This window comes from Leuciscus leuciscus (assembly GCF_965113295.1).
Source record: "Leuciscus leuciscus genome assembly, chromosome: 1".
Taxonomy (NCBI): domain Eukaryota; kingdom Metazoa; phylum Chordata; class Actinopteri; order Cypriniformes; family Leuciscidae; genus Leuciscus; species Leuciscus leuciscus.
Genome location: NC_138725.1, coordinates 8,179,299 through 8,197,628, shown reverse-complemented (window position 1 = coordinate 8,197,628; position 18,330 = coordinate 8,179,299). Strand labels below are relative to the sequence as shown.

The 18,330-nt window shown below is 38.0% G+C and overlaps 1 long non-coding RNA gene across 1 annotated transcript; it reads left to right on the top strand.

Moving 5' to 3' along the window:
• Positions 1–10,179: 10,179 nt before the first annotated feature.
• On the top strand, positions 10,180–15,345 carry LOC309492800. The gene is made up of 2 exons (XR_014203711.1): positions 10,180–10,463; positions 15,280–15,345. It is a non-coding gene; the product is annotated as an uncharacterized lncRNA (long non-coding RNA).
• The last annotated feature ends 2,985 nt before the right edge of the window (positions 15,346–18,330 follow it).

The window sequence follows — 18,330 nt, the reverse complement described above, 5'->3', positions numbered from 1 at the left end:
ATCTATCAAATGGTATGCATTTTGTGACAATAAGTGTAACACCACGTGATTACAGAGCCATTAAACTCGTTAGCGCCAACTAGTGGCCGATTTCTTTCAAAATTCTTACAGACCTCTAGGGCCATGAGTCGAACATGCCTACCGAGTTTTGTTCCGATCAGCCTCCGTAAACCTTGTCTAATAGGTGCTCAAATTTCATTGGCCGATGGCGGCCATGTTTTTTGAGATACGCCAATGTCCTCATAGACATACATGGCACCTTGGACCAAGACACTGCATACCAATTTTCAAGTCAATCGGACTAACGGTCAGGTCGTCATAGCCCTTTTCATGTTTTTTTCATGTTATAGCGCCACCTAGTGTTCAATCGTCGCGATTTTTTTACTGTGACCCAAGATTGAACTCCTACACATGTGGACAGAGTTTGGTGAAGATACCTCATTTACATCTTGAGTTGTAGCCCATTTAGTAAAATAGGCTCCTCCCACAACAATAGTTTTGCGCCCCCTAGCGACCGAGAATCGAAATTTCAACTTTTTTTCGATAATTATTGATATTCAGACTCCAGAGAACATTTCTGCACTGGTTTGGTTCCGATCGAACGAAAAACCTAGGACTAGTTCGCAAAAGTAGTTTTTTGACAAAATTCAAAATGGCGGAAAAATTTGCATACCGGAAATGAAATCGGAGATATACGTTTTGTTCTTCAGTGTTCCAGCTTTCCAATGATATAAGACACTTGAGTCTACGACATATGGTCTAGGAGTTATGAGCAGTTTCGCGCTTTTGGTTGCTATAGCGCCACCTATGGGCCAATCGGGGTCATACTCTCTGAACCTCTCCTCGATTTTTGTACTACCATTTGGCAAAGTTTCAAATTTCCAGCACTTACGGTTTAGGCTGCACGATGCGTTTTACGGCAGAAGAAAAATAATAATAATTAAAGCTGCAAGCAGCATTTATCGGGGTTCAAGCAGTTAAGGCCTTTAAGGCCTTTAAGCACACAAGCATCAAAAGACATCAAGTTTTATTTAGCAAGCATTTAACAACTGACATAATAGACGGAAAAGACCATTTACAGCCAATACAGGCAGTTTACCATGGGAAATATATGGTTTTAAAGCTTTTTAACAGTTATAGCGCCACCTTTGGTCCGATCTCTATAAATTTTGGCATGCTTGTTAATGATGTTATGTCACATATGCTCACCAATTTTTGTGAAGTTCTGAGTTTTCATTTATGATTTATAGGCATTTTAGTGTATTTTGCCACGCCCATTTTTATAAATTACCCTATTACAGCCACCCAAATGCAAAAGTTCAACTTTTTTTCGATAATTATTGATCTAGAGAGTCCAGAGAATTGTCCTAGACTGGTCTGGTTCCGATCAGGCGAAAAACCAGGGACTAGTTCGCAAAAGTAGGTTTTTAACATATTCATGAATATTTAATGAACGGTTTGATTGACAGCAATGGTTCTTGAGGCAAAGTTGTTCAGCATGAGCAGATCTATCAAATGATATGCATTTTGTGATGATAAGTGTAACACCACGTGATTACAGAGCCATAAAACTCGTTAGCGCCAACTAGTGGCCGATTTCTTTCAAAATTCTTACAGACCTCTAGGGCCATGAGTCGAACATGCCCATCGAGTTTCGTTCCGATCGGACTTCGTTAACGGTGCTCAAATTTCATTGGCCAATGGCGGCCATTTTTTTCGAGATACGGCAATTTCCTTTTAGACATACATGGCCCCTTGGCCCAAGTCACTGCATACCAAATTTCAAGTCATTCGGAAAAACGGTCAGGTGTCTATACGTTTTTTTTGTTTTATAGCGCCACCATGTGGCCAATCGACGCAATTTTTTTACTGTGACCTCAGATGGACCTTTGACACATGTGTACCAAGTTTGGTGAAGTTTACTAAATTACTTCTTGAGTTATAGCCATTTTAGTAAAATAGGCTCCTCCCACAACGTTAATTTTGCACCCCCTAGCGACCATGAATCGAAATTTCAACTTTTTTTCGATAATTATTGATCGTCAGACTCCAGAGAACAATTCTGCACTGGTTTGGTTCCGATCGGGCAAAAAAACAGGGACTAGTTTGCAAAAGTAGGTTTTCGACAAAATTCAAAATGGCGGAAAATCTATCATGGCGGAAATAAAATCGGAGATATACGTTTTTTTCGTCAGGCGTCCAGCTTTCCAATGATATAAGACACTTGAGTCTATGACTTACCGTCTAGGAGTTATGATCATTTTTGCGCTTTTGGTTGCTATAGCGCCACCTATGGGCCAATCGGCGTCATAATTTGATAACCTCTCCTCGATTTTTGTACTACCATCTGGCAAAGTTTCAAGGCTCTAGCCCTTACGGTTTGGGCTGCACGATGCGTTTTACGGCAGAAGAATAATAATAATAAAAATCAGTACAATTACAATAGGGTTTCAGCACTTCGTGCTTGAACCCCTAAAAATCAGGACAATTACAATAGGGTTTCAGCACTTCGTGCTTGAACCCCTAATAATAAAAATCAGTACAATTACAATAGGGTTTCAGCACTTCGTGCTTGAACCCCTAATAAAAATTGTCCGATCTTCACGAAACTTGGCATGCTTCTTCACCATGTTAGGACACATATGTCCATCGATTTTTGTGAAGTTTGAGGTTTTCCCTTAGGTTGTATAGGCTTTTGAGTGTTTTTTGTCCCTCCCCTTTCCTAAATGACCCTGTTACAGCCAGGTAAATGCAAAAGTTCAACTTTTTTTCAATAATTATTGATCTAGAGAGTCCAGAGAATTGTCCTAGACTGGTCTTGTTCTGATTGGACCAAAAACCAGGGACTAGTTTGCCAAAGTAGGCTTTGGACAAAAGTGCCCATATAAATTTTTTTTTTGCTCAAATCGGGATTTGGAGATAGCCAGGTTGTTCGTCTGGAGCCAGGGATCACAGTGATGCTAAATTTGAGCCTCTAGGACAAACTATGTAGGAGTTATGACCAATTTAGTAAATGTGGTCATTATAGTGCCACCTATTGGCCAATCTGGGCCATATTTTGATAGGTTTTCCCCAAATTGAGCACTATCATTTGGCCAAGTTTCAAGGTTCCAGCTCTTACGGTTTGGGCTGCACAATGCGTTTTACGGCAGAATAATAATAATAATAATAATAATTAAAGCTGCAAGCAGCATTTATCGGGGTTCAAGCTGTTAAGGCCTTTAAGGTTTATAAGCACAAAAGCATCAAAAGTTATTAAAATTTATTTAGCAAGCATGTAAACACTGACATTATAGATGAAAAAGACCATTTACGGCCAATGCAGGCAATTTACCATAGGTAATATATGGTTTTAAAGCTTTTTAACAGTTATAGCGCCACCTTTGGTCCGATCTCCATAAAATTTGGCATGCTTGTTAATGATGTTATGTCACATATGCTCACCAATTTTTGTGAAGTTCTGAGTTTTCATTTAGGATTTATAGGCATTTTAGTGTATTTTGCCACGCCCCTTTTATAAATTACCCTATTACAGCCACCCAAATGCAAAAGTTAAACTTTTTTTCGATAATTATTGATCTAGAGAGTCCAGAGAATTGTCCTAGACTGGTCTGGTTCCGATCGGGTTAAAAACCAGGGACTAGTTCGCAAAAGTAGGTTTTTAACATATTCATGAATAATTAATGAATGGTTTGATTGACATTAGTGGTTCTTGAGGCAAAGTTGTTGAGCATGAGCAGATCTATCAAATTATATGCATTTTGTGACAATAAGTGTAACACCACGTGATTACAGAGCCTTAAAACTCGTTAGCGCCAACTAGTGGCCGATTTCTTTCAAAATTCTTACAGACCTCTAGGGGCTTGAGCCGAACATGCCCACCGAGTTTCGTTCCGATCGGACTTCGTTAATAGGTGCTCAAACCTCATTGGCCAATGGCGGCCATGTTTTTCGAGATACGCCAATATCCTTTTAGACATACATGGCCCCTTGGGCCAAGACACTGCATACCAAATTTCAAGTCATTCGGAAAAACGGTCAGGTGTCTATACGTTTTTATTGTTTTATAGCGCCACCATGAGGCCAATCGACGCAATTTTTTTACTGTGACCCCAGACTGAACCCATACACATGTGTATCAAGTTTGGTTAAGCTATCTCATTTATTTTTTGAGTTATAGCCATTTTAGTCAAATAGGCTCCTCCCACAATGTTCATTTTATGCCCCCTAGCGACCATGAATAAAAATTTCGACTTTTTTTTGACAATTATTGATCTTCAGACTCCAGAGAACATTTCTGCACTAGTTTGGTTCCAATAGGGCAAAAAACCACAGACTAGTTCGCAAAAGTAGATTTTTGACAAAATTCAAAATGGCGGAAAATCTATCATGGCGGAAATGAAATCGGAGATATACGTTTTGTTCGTCAGGCGTCCAGCTTTCCAATGATATAAGACACTTGAGTCTACGACAAACGGTCTAGGAGTTATGAGCTGTTTCGCGCTTTTGGTTGCTATAGCGCCACCTATGGGCCAATCGGGGTCATAATCTCTAAACCTCTCCTCGATTTTTGTACTACCATCTGGCAAAGTTTCAATGCTCTAGCCCTTACGGTTTGGGCTGCACGATGCGTTTTACGGCAGAAGAATAATAATAATAATAATAATTAAAGCTGCAAGCAGCATTTATCGGGGTTCAAGCATTTAAGGCCTTTAAGCACAAAAGCATCAAAAGTTATTAAGTTTTATTTAGCAAGCATGTAACCACTGACATAATAGATGGCATAAAAGACCATTTACAGCCAATACAGGCAATGTACCATAGGAAATATGTGGTTTTAAAGCTTTTTATAGGAGTTATAGTGCCATCTATGGACCGATCTCCATAAAATTGTTTACTGTGACCTCAAATTGAACCCATACACATGTGTACTGAGTTTGGTGAAGATATCTCATTTACTTCTTGAGTTATAGCCATTTTAGTAAAATAGGCTCCTCCCACAATAATTTACCACATTCTAGTATTATTTACTATGATTCTAGCATGATTTACATAGTTTACCATGATTTTATCTTAGTTTACCTTGATTTACCATATTCTAGCATGATTTACCATGATATACTACATTCTAGTATGATTTACCATTGTTTACTGTGATTCTAGCATGGTTTACCATAGTTTATCATGATTTATCATAGTTTACCATGATTTACCCTGTTCTAGCATGATTTACCATGATATACCACATTCTAACATGATTTACCATAGTTTATCATGGTTTACCATGATTTACCCTGTTTTAGCATAGTTTACCATGATTTACCACGTTCTAGAATGATTTGCCAGGATTCTAGCATGGTTTACCTTGATACACCACATTATAGTATTATTCACTATGATTTACCATGTTTCTAGCAATTATGTGAAGTGTCAGTGCAAATGAAGTGATAAACACTGACAAAATCTGATTGTGTTATAATAGTTATTGTTATATAAGTGATTTTTAGAGTCTAAATATGAATGTGAGCACATGTGAAAAGACTTCATTAATAAGTAGAATGGCCAGCAGAGGGCAGAAGAAGACCACTTATTGGCTCACTTTCACTTTAAACTTCATGATTTTCACCAGTTTTCTGGACTAAAGCAAACCAGTTTTTCCATGTTAACTCAATAATGCATGCTTACACACACACACACACACGCACACACACGCACACACACGCACACACACGCACACACACGCACACACACGCACACACACACACACACACACACACACACACACACACACACACACACACACACACACACACACACACACACACACAGAAATAAACATACACAAATGCAAATATGTTTTTAATGTTTTGGAATATGTTATTGAGAAAATATATTTATTGGTCTATTAGAATTCCTTTGTGATCTAATAATATTAAAAAAAATTTTTTTTAAAAAAGATTGCTTTTTAAAGCATTTGTTTGTTTCCCAATACTGAAAACTAATGAAAAGGTCATGCGTAATCCTGCTGCTCCCTCCAGTGGACAGTGGTATTACAGCTTCCATCTTACAGTTGAAGTGTTTGAATGAATTAATGAATGGGAATTTGGTATTTCACTTATATCTCGGGAACCAGAAGGCGAAAAATTCTGAAACTCAGAGCATAGAGAGTGCTTGAGGAGCCCTGTTGAATGAGACCATCAATTATTTACTATGATTTACCATGTTTCTAGCGTGATTTACCACATTACTAGCAATTATGTGAAGTGTCAGTGCAAATGAAGTGATAAACACTGACAAAATATGACTGTGTTATAATAGTTATTGTAATATAAGTGTTTTCCATGTTAACTCAATAATGCATGCTTACACACACACACACACACACACACACATATACAAATATGTTTTCAATGTCTTTAGGATGTGTTATTGTGAAAAAAATATTTTAATGGTCTAACCATTTCATATATTTCATTGTGATCTATATTATCAGTCCAATAATAATAATAAAAAAAAAAAATAGCTTTAACCATTTGTTTGTTGGCCAAAGCTGAAAGCTGATAAAAAGATTAATACTATGTCTAATACTGCTGCTCCCTCTAGTTGACAACAGTGGAATTACAGCCTCCATCTTACAGTTGAAGTGTTTGAATGAATGAATGGGAATTTGGTTTTTCACTTATATCTCGGGAACCAGAAGGCGAAAAATTCTGAAATTCAGAGCATAGATAGTTCTTGAGGAGCCCTGTTGAATGAGACCATCGCGGTGTTTTTGGGCGATTGGAGCCCGGAAATATGACCGTTCAAAGGCATATCTATTGGGGCTTTTATCTCTGGAATGCCCAGGGCAAATTACACCACATTTGAATCGAAGCTAGCCAAGAACTGGCCCTTTCCAACGAGCTCTCACACAAGGTTCGGGGTGGTCTGGGTCGGGAGTTTCGGCCGTTCAAAATCGGGGGTCCCACGAATTTGCGATTCGTGGGGGGCGCGCTCCCGAGGCCCGCGATGACACGTTTCGATCAAGAGCCCGGAGAGGACCTTACCATCAAAATTTGAGCGCGCAACGACTTTCCGTTTTCGAGTTATGAATGAATTTGTACTGGGGGGGCGTGGCCTAAATGCCGTTTTACTTTCATTTTCAATTTCCATATCTCAGACAGACAGTGTGACACAATTGTCAATAATAATACTCCAATAGATGAGTTTTGACAAAATGTGATTGTAAATGTTAAAATAATGATTTTATAAAGTCTAAATATGAATTTTATAACAATATTAGGGAGTAGTATGATGAAATGACAGCAGGGGGCAGTAAAATACCACTTATTGGCTTAATATGTCATTATATTCATATAAAATCACCTTTTGAAGAAGTTAAACTTTTTTTCTGATAATTATTGATCTAGAGAGTTCAGAGAATTGTGCTGCACTGGTTTTGAACATTATGATATGAACATTATACGATAATAGATAGAAGACACCATTTACAGCAAATACAGGCAATTTACCATATAGGAAATATATGGTTTTAAAGCGTTTTAACAGTTATAGCGCCAACTATGGTCCGATCTCCATAAAATTTTCCATGCTTCTTTAGCAGGTTATGACACATATGCTCATCAATTTTTGTGAAGTTCTGAGTTTTCGTTTAGGATTTATAGTTATAACTATATAGTTAAGCAGTTTTCTGCACTAAAGCAAACCAGTTTTTCCATGTTAACTCAATCATGCATGCACACACACACACACACACAAAGACAAATGTTGTTGTTGTTTTTTCAATGCTATTGGGATATGTCATAATGAAAATATATTTGAATGGTCTATAAACATTTCACAAAGTCTTTGTTAGCTATTAATCAGAAGATTCAGAATTTATTCAGAAACCTAAGACTACACAAACACATTATGTTGTAGATACAGACATTTGAAATATATGATGTGATAAAACTGTCAATACTAATACTTTAACGGACGGATTTTGACTAAATGTAATTGTAAATGTTAAAATAGTGATTTTATAAATTTTAAACAGCAGGGGGCAGTAAAATACAACTTATTGGCTTAATATGCCATTATATTCATATAATTTTCACCTTTTTAACTGTTATAGAGGCAAATTTTGTCCGATCGGTCTGAAAATTTTCATGCATGTTCAGAGTGATATTTCACTGGCTTTTTAAGAAGGTCTGAGTCATTCATTAAAGAGATATAGGCTTTCGGGGACACTTGGTAAAGGCTACATTTTGAAGTGAACCTATTATATCTATCCAAATGAAGTAGTTCAACTTTTTCTGACAATTATTGACCTAGTGAGTCCAGAGAATTGTATTGCACTAGTTTTGAACATTATGATATGAAAACTATATGATCAGAGATGGAAAAGACCATTTACAGCCAATACAGGCAGTTTACCATAGGAAATATATGGTTTTAAAGCTTTTTAACAGTTATAGCGCCACCTTTGGTCCAATCTCCATAAAATGTTGCATGCTTGTTAATGATGTCATGTCACATATGCTCACCAACTTTTGTGAAGTTCTGAGTTTTCATTTAGGATTTATAGGCTTTTTAGTGTATTTTGCCACGCCCATTTTATAAATGACCCTATTACAGCCATACAAATGCAAAAGTTCAACTTTTTTTTGATAATTATTGATCTAGAGAGTCCAGAGAATTGTCCTAGACTGGTCTGGTTCCGATCGGGCGAAAAACCAGGGACTAGTTCGCAAAAGTAGGTTTTTAACATATTCATGAATATTTAATGAACGGTTTGATTGACAGGAATGGTTCTAGAGGCAAAGTTGTTCAGGATGAGAAGCTCTATCAAATGATATGCATTTTGTGACGATAAGTGTAACACCACGTGATTACAGAGCCATAAAACTCGTTAGCGCCAACTAGTGGCCGATTTCTTTCAAAATTCTTACAGACCTTTAGGGCCATGAGTCGAACATGCCCATCGAGTTTCGTTCCGATCGGCCTCCGTTAACCTTGTCTAATAGGTGCTCAAACTTCATTGGCTGATGGCGGCCATGTTTTTTGAGATACACTAATGTCCTCATAGATATACATGGCACCTTGGACCAAGACACTGCATACCAATTTTCAAGTCAATCGGACTAACGGTCAGGTGGTTATAGCCTGTTTTATGTTTTTTTCATATTATAGCGCCACCATGTGGCCAATCGCCGCGATTTTTTTACTGTGACCTCAGATTGACCTCTTACACATGTGTACCGAGTTTGGTGAAGATACCTCATTTACTTCTGGAGTTATAGCCATTTTAGTAAAATAGGCTCCGCCTTCTTCAAACGTTTTGGCACCCCTTAGCGACCGTGAATCGAAATTTCAACTTTTTTTCGATAATTATTGATATTCAGACTACTGTGAACATTTCTGCACTGGTTTGGTTCCGATCGGGCGAAAAACCAGGGACTAGTTCGCAAAAGTAGGTTTTGGACAAAATCCAAAATGGCGGAAAAATTTGCATACCGGAAATAAAATACCTCCTATATTTCTTGTTCGGCTTGAGCCAAGGATTCCAATGATGTATGACACTTGAAGCTGAGACAAATGGTTATTGAGATATGAGCAAAATAGTGATTTTTTTTTGTTTTTTGCGCTATAGCGCCACCTATTGGCCAATCGGGCTCATACTTTGATAACCTCTCCTCGATTTTTGTACTACCTTGTGGCCAAGTTTCAAGTCTCTAGCTCTTACGGTTTGGGCTGCACGATGCGTTTTAGCGGAGAAGAATAATAATAATAATAATAAAAATCCTTACAATTACAATAGGGTTTCAGCACTTCGTGCTTGAACCCCTAAAAATCCTTACAATTACAATAGGTGTTCAGCACTTCGTGCTTGAACCCCTAATAATAAAAATCAGTACAATTACAATAGGGTTTCAGCACTTCGTGCTTGAACCCCTAATAAAAATTGTCCGATCTTCACGAAACTTGGCATGCTTCTTCACCATGTTAGGACACATATGTCCATCGATTTTTGTGAAGTTTGAGGTTTTCCCTTAGGTTGTATAGGCTTTTGAGTGTTTTTTGTCCCTCCCCTTTCCTAAATGACCCTGTTACAGCCAGGTAAATGCAAAAGTTCAACTTTTTTTCAATAATTATTGATCTAGAGAGTCCAGAGAATTGTCCTAGACTGGTCTTGTTCTGATTGGACCAAAAACCAGGGACTAGTTTGCCAAAGTAGGCTTTGGACAAAAGTGCCCATATAAATTTTTTTTTTGCTCAAATCGGGATTTGGAGATAGCCAGGTTGTTCGTCTGGAGCCAGGGATCACAGTGATGCTAAATTTGAGCCTCTAGGACAAACTATGTAGGAGTTATGACCAATTTAGTAAATGTGGTCATTATAGTGCCACCTATTGGCCAATCTGGGCCATATTTTGATAGGTTTTCCCCAAATTGAGCACTATCATTTGGCCAAGTTTCAAGGTTCCAGCTCTTACGGTTTGGGCTGCACAATGCGTTTTACGGCAGAATAATAATAATAATAATAATAATTAAAGCTGCAAGCAGCATTTATCGGGGTTCAAGCATTTAAGGCCTTTAAGCACAAAAGCATCAAAAGTTATTAAGTTTTATTTAGCAAGCATGTAACCACTGACACAATAGATGGAAAAGACCATTTACAGCAAATACAGGCAATGTACCATAGGAAATATATGGTTTTAAAGCTTTTTATAGCAGTTATAGTGCCATCTATGGACCGATCTCCATAAAATAGTTTACTGTGACCTCAAATTGAACCCATACACATGTGTACTGAGTTTGGTGAAGATATATCATTTACTTCTTGAGTTATAGCCATTTTAGTAAAATAGGCTCCTCCCACAATAATTTACCACATTCTAGTATTATTTACTATGATTCTAGCATGATTTACATAGTTTACCATGATTTTATCTTAGTTTACCTTGATTTACCATATTCTAGCATGATTTACCATGATATACTACATTCTAGTATGATTTACCATTGTTTACTGTGATTCTAGCATGGTTTACCATAGTTTATCATGATTTATCATAGTTTACCATGATTTACCCTGTTCTAGCATGATTTACCATGATATACCACATTCTAACATGATTTACCATAGTTTATCATGGTTTACCATGATTTACCCTGTTCTAGCATAGTTTACCATGATTTACCACGTTCTAGAATGATTTACCATGTTTCTAGCAATTATGTGAAGTGTCAGTGCAAATGAAGTGATAAACACTGACAAAATCTGATTGTGTTATAATAGTTATTGTTATATAAGTGATTTTTAGAGTCTAAATATGAATGTGAGCACATGTGAAAAGACTTCATTAATAAGTAGAATGGCCAGCAGAGGGCAGAAGAAGACCACTTATTGGCTCACTTTCACTTTAAACTTCATGATTTTCACCTGTTTTCTGGACTAAAGCAAACCAGTTTTTCCATGTTAACTCAATAATGCATGCTTACACACACACACACACACACACACACACACACACACACACACACACACACACACACACACACACACACACACAGAGAAATAAACATACACAAATATGTTTTTAATGTTTTGGAATTATGTTATTGAGAAAATATATTTATTGGTCTATTAGAATTCCTTTGTGATCTAATAATATAAAAAAGAAAAGAAAAAAAAGAAAAGAAAAAAAGATTGCTTTTTAAAGCATTTGTTTGTTTCCCAATACTGAAAACTAATGAAAAGATAATATGCAATACTGCTGCTCCCTCTAGTGGACAGTGGTATTACAGCTTCCATCTTACAGTTGAAGTGCTTGGTTTTTCACTTATATCTCGGGAACCAGAAGGCGAAAAATTCTGAAACTCAGAGCATAGATAGTGCTTGAGGAGCCCTGTTGAATGAGACCATCAATGATTTACTATGATTTACCATGTTTCTAGCGTGATTTACCACATTACTAGCAATTATGTGAAGTGTCAGTGCAAATGAAGTGATAAACACTGACAAAATATGATTGTGTTATAATAGTTATTGTAATATAAGTGTTTTCCATGTTAACTCAATAATGCATGCTTACACACACACACACACACACACACACACACACACACACACACACACACACACACACACACACACACACACACACACACACACACACACACACACACACACACACACACACACACACACACAAATACAAATATGTTTTCAATGTCTTTAGGATGTGTTATTGTGAAAAAATATTTTAATGGTCTAACCATTTCATATATTTCATTGTGATCTATATTATCAGTCCAATAATAATTTTAAAAAGATTGCTTTAACCATTTGTTTGTTGGCCAAAGCTGAAAGCTGATAAAAAGATTAATACTATGTCTAATACTGCTGCTCCCTCTAGTTGACAACAGTGGAATTACAGCCTCCATCTTACAGTTGAAGTGTTTGAATGAATGAATGGGAATTTGGTTTTTCACTTATATCTCGGGAACCAGAAGGCGAAAAATTCTGAAATTCAGAGCATAGATAGTTCTTGAGGAGCCCTGTTGAATGAGACCATCGCGGTGTTTTTGGGCGATTGGAGGCCGGAATTATGACCGTTCAAAGGCATATCTATTGGGGCTTTTATCTCTGGAATGCCCAGGGCAAATTACACCACATTTGAATCGAAGCTAGCCTAGAACGGGCCCTTTCCAACGAGCTCTCACACAAGGTTCGGGGTGGTCTGGGTCGGGAGTTTCGGCCGTTCAAAATCGGGGGTCCCACGAATTTGCGATTCGTGGGGGGCGCGCTCCCGAGGCCCGCGACGACACGTTTCGATCAAGAGCCCGTAGAGGACCTTACCATCAAAATTTGAGCGCGCAACGACTTTCCGTTTTCGAGTTATGAATGAATTTGTATTTGGGGGCGTGGCTTAAATGCCGTTTTACTTTCGTTTTCATGTTAAATGTTAAAATAATGATTTTATAAAGTCTAAATATGAATTATATAACAATATTAGGGAGTAGTATGATGAAATGACAGCAGGGGGCAGTAAAATACCACTTATTGGCTTAATATGGTATTCATTTTAAGGCTACATATTGAAGTGACCCTATTATAGCTATCCAAATGAAGTAGTTCAACTTTTTCTGACAATTATTGATCTAGTGAGTCCAGAGAATTGTATTGCACTAGTTTTGAACATTATGATATGAAAACTATATGATCAGAGATGGAAAAGACCATTTACAGCCAATACAGGCAGTTTACCATAGGAAATATATGGTTTTAAAGCTTTTTAACAGTTATAGCGCCACCTTTGGTCCAATCTCCATAAAATGTTGCATGCTTGTTAATGATGTCATGTCACATATGCTCACCAACTTTTGTGAAGTTCTGAGTTTTCATTTAGGATTTATAGGCTTTTTAGTGTATTTTGCCACGCCCATTTTATAAATGACCCTATTACAGCCATACAAATGCAAAAGTTCAACTTTTTTTTGATAATTATTGATCTAGAGAGTCCAGAGAATTGTCCTAGACTGGTCTGGTTCCGATCGGGCGAAAAACCAGGGACTAGTTCGCAAAAGTAGGTTTTTAACATATTCATGAATATTTAATGAACGGTTTGATTGACAGGAATGGTTCTAGAGGCAAAGTTGTTCAGGATGAGCAGCTCTATCAAATGATATGCATTTTGTGACGATAAGTGTAACACCACGTGATTACAGAGCCATAAAACTCGTTAGCGCCAACTAGTGGCCGATTTCTTTCAAAATTCTTACAGACCTTTAGGGCCATGAGTCGAACATGCCCATCGAGTTTCGTTCCGATCGGCCTCCGTTAACCTTGTCTAATAGGTGCTCAAACTTCATTGGCTGATGGCGGCCATGTTTTTTGAGATACACTAATGTCCTCATAGATATACATGGCACCTTGGACCAAGACACTGCATACCAATTTTCAAGTCAATCGGACTAACGGTCAGGTGGTTATAGCCCATTTTATGTTTTTTTCATGTTATAGCGCCACCATGTGGCCAATCGCCGCGATTTTTTTACTGTGACCTCAGATTGACCTCTTACACATGTGTACCGAGTTTGGTGAAGATACCTCATTTACTTCTGGAGTTATAGCCATTTTAGTAAAATAGGCTCCGCCTTCTTCAAACGTTTTGGCACCCCTTAGCGACCGTGAATCGAAATTTCAACTTTTTTTCGATAATTATTGATATTCAGACTACTGTGAACATTTCTGCACTGGTTTGGTTCCGATCGGGCAAAAAACCAGGGACTAGTTCGCAAAAGTAGGTTTTGGACAAAATCCAAAATGGCGGAAAAATTTGCATACCGGAAATAAAATACCTCCTATATTTCTTGTTCGGCTTGAGCCAAGGATTCCAATGATGTATGACACTTGAAGCTGAGACAAATGGTTATTGAGATATGAGCAAAATAGTGATTTTTTTTTGTTTTTTGCGCTATAGCGCCACCTATTGGCCAATCGGGCTCATTCTTTGATAACCTCTCCTCGATTTTTGTACTACCTTGTGGCCAAGTTTCAAGTCTCTAGCTCTTACGGTTTGGGCTGCACGATGCGTTTTAGCGGAGAAGAATAATAATAATAATAATAAAAATCCTTACAATTACAATAGGGTTTCAGCACTTCGTGCTTGAACCCCTAATAATAAAAATCAGGGCAATAACAATAGGGTTTCAGCACTTCGTGCTTGAACCCCTAATAAGAAGAGACGTTTTTGCCAGTTATAGCGCCACCTATTGTCCGATCTTCACGAAACTTGGCATGCTTCTTCACCATGTTAGGACACATATGTCCATCGATTTTTGTGAAGTTTGGGGTTTTCCCTTAGGTTGTATAGGCTTTTGAGTGTTTTTTGTCCCTCCACTTTCCTAAATGACCCTGTTACAGCCAGGCAAATGCTAAAGTTCAACTTTTTTTCGATAATTATTTATCTAGAGAGTCCAGAGAATTGTCCTAGACTGGTCTGGTTCCAATTGGACCAAAAACCAGGGACTAGTTCGCCAAAGTAGGCTTTGGACAAAAGTGGCCATATAATTTTTTTTTTTGCTCAAATCGGGATTTGGAGATAGCCAGGTTGTTCGTCTGGAGCCAGGGATCACAGTGATGCTAAATTTGAGCCTCTATGACAAAGTATGTAGGAGTTATGACCAATTTAGTAAATGTGGTCATTATAGCACCACCTATGGGCCAATTGGGGCCATACTTTGATAGGTTCTCCCCAAATTGAGCACTATCATTTGGCCAACTTTCAAGGTTCCAGCTCTTACAGTTTGGTCTGCACGATGCGTTTTAGGGGAAAATAATAATAATAATAAAAATCCTTACAATAACAATAGGGTTTCAGCATTTCATGCTTGAACCCCTAATAAAAATCCTTACAATAACAATAGGGTTTCAGCATTTCATGCTTGAACCCCTAATAAGAAGAGACGTTTTTGCCAGTTATAGCGCCACCTATGGTCCGATCTCCATGAAACTCTGCATGCTTCCTCACCATGTTAGGACACATATGCTCATCAATTTTTGTGAAGTTCTGAGTTTTCATTTGGGATTTATAGGCTTTTTAGTGTATTTTGCCACGCCCCTTTTCTAAATGACCCTGTTACAGCCAGGCAAATGCAAAAGTTCAACTTTTTTTCGATAATTATTTATCTAGAGAGTCCAGAGAATTGTCCTAGACTGGTCTTGTTCTGATTGGACCAAAAACCAGGGACTAGTTTGCCAAAGTAGGCTTTGGACAAAAGTGGCCATATAAATTTTTTTTTTTGCTCAAATCGGGATTTGGAGATAGCCATGTTGTTCGTCTGGAGCCAGGGATCACAGTGATGCTAAATTTGAGCCTCTAGGACAAACTATGTATGAGTTATGACCAATTTAGTAAATGTGGTCATTATAGCACCACCTATTGGCCAATCTGGGCCATATTTTGATAGGTTCTCCCCAAATTGAGCACTATCATTTGGCCAACTTTCAAGGTTCCAGCTCTTATGGTTTGGTCTGCACGATGCGTTTTAGGGGAAAATAATAATAATAATAAAAATCCTTACAATAACAATAGGGTTTCAGCATTTCATGCTTGAACCCCTAATAATAAAAATCAGTACAATTACAATAGGGTTTCAGCACTTCGTGCTTGAACCCCTAAAAATCAGTACAATTACAATAGGGTTTCAGCATTTCATGCTTGAACCCCTAATAAGAAGAGACGTTTTTGCCAGTTATAGCACCACCTATTGTCCGATCTTCACGAAACTTGGCATGCTTCTTCACCATGTTAGGACACATATGCTCATCGATTTTTGTGAAGTTTGAGGTTTTCCCTTAGGTTGTATAGGCTTTTGAGTGTTTTTTGTCCCTCCACTTTCCTAAATGACCCTGTTACAGCCAGGCAAATGCAAAAGTTCAACTTTTTTTCGATAATTATTTATCTAGAGAGTCCAGAGAATTGTCCTAGACTGGTCTGGTTCCAATTGGACCAAAAACCAGGGACTAGTTTGCCAAAGTAGGCTTTGGACAAAAGTGGCCATATAAATTTTTTTTTTGCTCAAATCGCGATTTGGAGATAGCCAGGTTGTTCGTCTGGAGCCAGGGATCAAATTTGAGCCTCTATGACAAAGTATGTAGGAGTTATGAGCAATTTAGTAAATGTGGTCATTATAGCACCACCTATTGGCCAATCTGGGCCATATTTTGATAGGTTTTCCCCAAATTGAGCACTATCATTTGGCCAAGTTTCAAGGTTCCAGCTGTTACGGTTTGGGCTGCACAATGCGTTTTACGGCAGAAGAATAATAATAATAACTAGAATGTACATTTCCTGAAGAAAATGTGAAGTGGTGCTTGCAGTGGCAAAACTCGCCACTGGGCAGATGCTAACACAATTAACATGTTGTGATACCATGATATACCACGTTTTAGCATTATTTACCACGATTTACCATGTTTCTAAGATGATTTACTACGATTTACCACATTCCAGCATGATTTACTATGATTAACATGTTGTTAAAATGATGCTAGCATGATTAGCATGTTGTTAACATGATTAGCATGTTGGTAGCATGATGCTAGCAGGATTAGCATGTTGCTAGCATGCTTTTAACAAGATGTTAGCATGATTAGCATTTTGCTAACATGTTTTTAGCCAGATGCTAACATGATTAGCATGTTGCTAGTATTATGCTAGCTTGAATAGCATTTTGCTAGCATGATGCTAGCTTGATTAGCATGTTGCTAGCATGATGCTAGCTTGATTAGCATGTTGCTAGCATGATGCTAGCTTGACTAGCATTATGTTAGCATGATGCTAGCTTGATTAGCATGTTGCTAACATGTTTTTAGCTAGACGCTAACATGATTAGCATGTTGCTAGCATAATGCTAGCTTGATTAGCATGTTGCTAACATGATGCTAGCTTGATTAGCATTATGTTAGCATGATGCTAGATTGATTAGCATGTTGGTAGCTTGATGCTAGCATGATTAGCATGTTGCTAGCATGTTTTTAGCTAGACGCTAACATGATTAGCATGTTGCTAGCATAATGCTAGCTTGATTAGCATGTTGCTAGCTTGATTAGCATTATTTTAGCATGATGCTAGCTTGATTAGCATGTTGGTAGCTTGATGCTAGCATGATTAGCATGTTGCTAGCATGTTTTTAGCTAGACGCTAACATGATTAGCATGTTTCTAGCATAATGCTAGCTTGATTAGCATGTTGCTAGCATGATGCTAGCTTGATTAGCATTTTGCTAGCATTATGATAGCTTGATTAGCATGTTGCTAGCATGATGCTAGCTTGATTAGCATGTTGGTGGCATAATGCTAGCATTATTAGCATGTTGCTAGCTTGTTGCTAGCATGATTAGTATGTTGCTAGCATGTTTTTAGCAAGATGCTGTTGCCAGGTGGTGGTTGCTAGGGTTTTCTGGGTGGTTGCTATGGTGTTGCTAGGCAGTTTCTAAGGTGTTCTGGGTGGTTGCTAGGCAGTTGCTAGGGTATTCTTGGTGGTTGCTAGGCAGTTGCTAGGGTATTCTTGGTGGTTGCTAGGGCATTGCTAGGTGGTTGCTATGGTGTTGCTAGGCAGTTGCTATGGTATTCTGGGTGGATGCTAGGGCATTGCTAGGCAGTTGCTAGGGTGTTCTGGGTGGTTACTAGGCAGTTGCTAGGTGTTCTGGGTGGTTGCTAGGCAGTTGCTAGGGTGTTCAGGGTGGTTGCTAAGGTATTTTTGGTAGTTGCTATGGTGTTACTAGGTGGTTGGTAGTTGTCAAATATGGTTACTATGGAGTTTTTATAGAGTTCTTA